Below are 6000 nucleotides of genomic sequence, written 5' to 3' on the forward strand. Positions count from 1 at the left end.
TCAGTGCTTTGTGGCTAAGATATTAGAGGGAGGAGTGCTTGTGTGGAAAATATTTGGGTTTTTAATAACTAAACATAAGTGTTTATTTGTGATTCAGAAAAAACTAGGTTTGGGGTTTTTTTCCCAGAAGAAAGTTGTTCTGTTTTAGATTGATTTGCCAGTGGAAGGAAGGGAAAGCAAACACTCTTGGATTCTGAGTAAGGGATTTTGAAATCTCTCCATGCTTAATAATGAATCTGCCCTTTTTCACTGGCAGTCATAGAGAGCTCCACAAAATAGGTGTGGGAGTAGAGTAACTTCCCTCTGGATATCATGTACCCGGGAAGCTCTCACAAGATGATATTAATGAGGAAGGAGCTGGAGGATGCACATGATCTTCATGGTTATTCCCAAGCAGAATGACTAATGGTCCGTTCTTTTCCTTCTCTGACTCTTTGCTGCTTCAAAGCAGACATGTGAAACATCACTTGAGACACTCACTCCTTCGCAGGATGCAGGCTAAAAGGAGAGTCCTTTATAGCACAGTTCCACTGGAGCCACTCTTGCATGGAGGGAGCCTGAAGGCAAAAAAAGTTCCTCCTACCCACTCTTGTGCAGGAAAACGGATCTCTAGGGCAATCCTGAGACAGGTTTTGGGTGCCATTTTTGCCCTCAGTTGGAAAAAATCCTTAGCAATTGAAGTGGACAGCAGCAAAACAAAGCATAGCCCCAGAGTTCTGGAGATCTTGGATCTGTTTATTATCTAGGTTTCTCGCCAGGGTTACTTATCTCACCGTTTCTGGTTTCAAAGCCTCCTGCCACAAAGAGGCTTCTGCACCATTGATGGGTTACCAGCCCTAAAGAGCCTCATATGGCAAGGGCTTGTCCCTTAATCTAATTAATGACAGTCACTTGAACTCAGCAGTGGTTTTGAAATCCTCCCACTGTGTTCACATGCATGTCTGCCTTTCAAGTTGGTCAGATTTGAGAAATGTCATTCCATAGCACAAGATAAACATCTAAAATAATAAGATGGGGGGAGAAAGATTAGATATTTTTTCAGCCTTAATATTGGATAAACCGTTTTCCTCAAAATTCAAGCATTTAATTAAAGACAGAATTAACTTGTATGCCTAGTCTTGCTCTGCTAAACCTACCTTTCTGTACTGGTTTTATGTTGGGGGCTCAGAGTCAGAACGTTTGTACTTTACAGGTCAACCCCTTGAAAAAAATTCTCCTTTGCAATTTTCAGTGCGTACCTGCCCCTGCTGCCTTTACTGTGGGGAATAAAGTTTACTTCTGTGAGAACTGAGTGCTCAGCATCTCTGTGGAGAAGGCCTGTAATCTACTTTTAGCAAATTAAAATCTAATACAGTTTGTCTGTATTTCATTTATGCCTCAGGACAAATTAATGTTAAAAAAAGCCTTTGAAATGAAAATGGTGAGTCCTCAAATTAACCTAGTTGTAGTGTTTTATTTCAAGTTTCTTTTGGGAATTGAAGGTGGCTGTTAAATTGCTGGTAGGTAAAACATCACTGACAATTTGCTTGCATTTTTCTGCAAATAGATTTTCACTTAGAAAAGTACAGTGGGATTTGGAAAAGGAAATTATGAAAACAACTAGCTGGTCTTTTCCTTCAAGTTTTGTTTTGCTCTTCAAATCTCTAACTTGTGTTAACTAAGTTATTACAGTCCTAGAAATTGATATTGAGAATAGTGACTAATTACTTTATTTAAAGCCATGGAGACAGGTCAGGCCATGTTAACCTCCCTGTGCAGAGTTTGCTGTTCAGAGGTGTCAGTGTTCTCTGTGCTGCAAGATGGTTGCAGCTTGAAATGGAATTCATTTTCTTGTGCAAAGCACAGGCAGCAAGGTCCAACAGGAGGGACAGCAAGTGTTTGTAGCTTGACCAGTCTCTGAGGGTGAGGACATCCTCCAGGGCACTTTGCAAAAGTTTTGTCAGCCTGGAAGGATCTTGATGGTGGGCAAAAGTCCAGCAGATTGTGTTGGAAATAATTTCTCTCTGCAGAATGGCCTCTCCCAATGAAGTCCTCTGGCCCTCAGGATCATTACCTGACAGGCTGCACAGGACACCAGAGCCCAGCAGGGGCATTTCCAGCCTCTCAACCACGATGACATCTCTGGATATGTGCACAGGGGAGACCTCAGCAGGTGTGACCACCTGTATTTCTCCTGATAAGAAATTGCTAGCAGTAGTAAAAAATAAAGGTCTTCCTTCTAGATTCATCATAGCACTTTCAGGGCTTAGAGATAAATGTTCCTTTCAGCAGCAGCCAATATTTATTCTTTGGGCCATTGCAATTGGGAAATGAGGGCGTGTGCCAATTGTATTTTTTTTTCCAGCTGGGCTACCACATGTTGGCCAGACTTCTGTAAGCTAAGCAAGGCATTGCTGGATGTGATGTCTGACAGCAGAAGTGCTGAATGCAGGGGCGCTGTACTTAAATACTTTATAATCAACTTTTCAAGTAGAATTCTATGCAGAAAAAGCTGTCAAGAAAATGTTCCAATTTTTTGTCATAGCTTATTATAGTTTATATCCATGAAAATTTCTCAGCTATGAAGCAGAAAAGTACCTCTGCCACAGCTCATTCTCATCTAAATATATATATGTACACAAATTGTAGTTTATTTTAAACACACATGTGGTTCTACTTTCCACATAAAGATTTCCTGCAGGTTTTGGACTCAAGGTTAACTTTTCTTTTTTTAATACAGCATTTAATCTAACTTTTCTACAGCTTCTGAGCTCACTGTCATTTCTTTTCACCAATTAAGTCTGACTGTTTGAGTGCGTAAGGCACAAATGTGAAAACCTACTGACAGCACAGTAGCAATTTCATTCATGGCATATAAGCCCAGAGGGTGAGTGTCAGGAAGCCAGCAATCTGTTAAATGCTTTATCCATGTTATGCACAATATATTTTCTTATTAGTCATATTTTTCATGTTCTGATTTAAGAGAGTCCATTATTTTGTGAACTCTAATTTGACTTGTTACATAGAAATGGGCTGGTTGAGTAGATACTTTCTATCTTGTCTTGGATTGTTACAAGGGTTGTTAGTTCATTTGCTTCAGGACAAACAGATCACCTCAGAGATCAGAAAGCAATTGCTTTCCATGGTGAAGCAATACTCAGAGTAATAGTTGGTGTAATAAAAGGGATTCATTTTCCAGTGCTTTGTGCAGGGTTTAGCCATGGGTAAGTTTCTGCACTCTGCATCAATCTCACTTGTGGCAGATGAGAAAGGAGTGACTTGTATGTAAAAGCTTTCCCCCAAAGCCTGTGCTATTAACAACCACCAGGACTAAGAAACGGACTGTTGAGCAAATCCAGTGCAACATTCCTGCTTCTGCAAGCAACAGCTGCAATTAAAGGTGTCCTCTGGGCCTGATCTAGCCTTGCACATTACACAGAGTTCTACCTGCCCAAGGTGCTGCCGGGTGATGCTGTTGCATTTCACTCTGGTGTGAGTCACTTTCGGTGGTGGGAGGTACTGCAAATGCAGGTGCCATATTTTTTGATAAGGACTACACTGGAGAAACAGACTGCAAGGCATGAGTATCTGTTGGATCTGCTGACTGGATCACTTCTGACATACAGAATTTGGATGAGTGAAAAATGGGTAGCAAGTGGTATCATGTCCCCATAAAACATCTTGGCCCTTTCTCTGCACCAATGAGTGACAAAATCATGTGAATAGAGCCAAAAAAGCATGTTTACTGTTTTTTCTTTTCATATATTACAGCTCTGCTATTTAACTTGGTTGCACCTTTAGCCATTTTTCATGGGAGAGGGAGGTTATTTGTAATTTTATCCTAAAACTTCTTTTCTGCAGTGCTTGAAGGTTTGACAGCTTACATGCAAGTATGCATTAAAGAAAGATGTATTTCAAGTTTTACATGCTTGAGTCTGATGGAAGATTTTTACTAGTTTGGTCTTAGATAGAGATGGCTCTGTACAGTGAATGTTTGTCACCTACTTAATGTACTATAAAGTGTTTTGATCTGGCAGATATTTTAGCACGTTCATATTGCATATGCAGGGATAAAAAGTTAGCCATAACTGTCCAGGCATAGTTCTCAAATATATTGAAATATATTGAAACACCTGCCTGCAGTTACCTTATCAAACAGGTTCCTGGCTTTAGCAGCACAATAAGCTGTGACCATGCCAAATAAATGCCAAAACAGACAGAAAAGCAGCTGGGATTCAGAGGCTCAGTTTTGCTTATATCTATGGTACCAAAGCACCTCAGCCACATTTACATGGTGTTTTCTCTTCCATTCTGATTGCCCGTGCAAGAATTTTATCATAATGATGTGCTCTAATTGGACGTGGTAGTATTCTGCAAAAAAATAGAGGTTTGAACCAGACTCCATATCAGGAAAACAGTGGGCAGGATACAACAAAGGAGTCTAAGCATGTCTAAGCAAAATATTCTGTGAGGACTAGCAGAAAGTAAATGTTTTTTTTTCTTAGAGATCCCACTTTGTGATGTTCTAGACAGATCTGGAAGATCAAATCTCTTGACTGGACTAGGAAAAAAGAAAATCCTCATTTGCAGAGCAGATGATAGTCCCCCAGAGGAGAAATTAGCTATGACAGTTCATAAGGCTTTTTTGCCTAGAAATTACTTGGTATACAACAGTGAAGTGTAGCTCTGTCTACCTGCTGCCTATGCTGAGCTGGAGATGCTTTTTTTTTTTTTATAGCTTTGCTGCTATTGTGATAGGGACAAGATTTTTCTCTGTATGGTAATTAGCCCAGGAAAACTTTGGGATGTTCACAAATAAACTTGCAGGATTTTTAAATAGTTCCTAATAGTGACCACCTACTGGCTGTTGTGAAGGGGGCTCATGGAACAGGACATCCAGCTCAGTGTGCTGCAGTCACAGCCTTGGCCACACAGTTTTGCCTCAGCTTGGAGAGTTCCCTGCACACAATCTAATCCACTTTGCTTTGAGACACAAGCTGTTGTTTAGATCTCATTAATTAGCACACAAGCAGAAAGGGAAAAAAGTGACCTTTCTGTGGCTTAATTCTCCAGCTTTGGTTCAACAAGAGCCAGTGAAGTGCCATGCAATTAAAAAGAGCGCAGAAAGAAGTAAAGGTCTCATTTTATGGTCGGAGAGATCAATTTCACAGAAAGGGACTCTGCAATTTTAGGAGCAGTTAATGTGCATTCTCTAGCACAGGTATTTAATTGAGCCATTCTCTATGTTTTACCAGTTAAGAGAAGAATACATTTAACAATGTTTTCTTTTGCATTATGTTTCTGTATGGTAGTGGTGTCTTAAGTTTTAGCTTTCATATTTTCCAAATCCTGTACTGCATTAGTATATATCTCTGTACTTAATAAAAATTGTTAGCAAGTTCTCCTCACCGTTTAGTCAGACAAAACAATCCTTTTCCAGCCCAAGAACCAAGGACACCGTTGCAGCTTCAGGCCTAAAAAGTACCAACAACAGTGAATTAAGGAGAGCAATCTGGGATGAAGGGACTTGTCCTGTAATTGGACAATTAACCCCAACATGGAAATGAACCTAAACCTATAAAAGTGTGAAAACTCACAACCAGCTGTTCATCTTGGGTGTAGCCACAGCCAGGCTCTTGTACTGCCCAAGGTTTATTCTTTGAAGGCCTTTTTAACAAAGACCTACTTTAATTCCTTTGACACTGCCTGGCCTCTTCCAGGTAGCCTCTCAAGGCATCAGTTAGTCATCAGAACTGAAATTACATCTAGGCCTAGTTGGACTTCCACAGCTCCTCAAGGCAACTATTCCTTGGATGGTCTGCATTGAGTCTTTTTCTTGTTGGACAGTAGTTTTAAATGAAGTATTTCTCACTGGTGGTTTTGTGGTAAGGCAGGTTCAAAGTGGAGAACAGCTGTGGTGTCTTATGTTTACTGGCCAATACTGAGCTCAGCTGGTACTGCTCTATACCTATAATACACAAATATTTAATACTTCTTCCATATTATGCACCTTAATGAGAA

This window comes from Zonotrichia albicollis, chromosome 10 (assembly GCF_047830755.1).
Source record: "Zonotrichia albicollis isolate bZonAlb1 chromosome 10, bZonAlb1.hap1, whole genome shotgun sequence".
In the NCBI taxonomy this organism is placed as follows: Eukaryota; Metazoa; Chordata; class Aves; order Passeriformes; family Passerellidae; genus Zonotrichia; species Zonotrichia albicollis.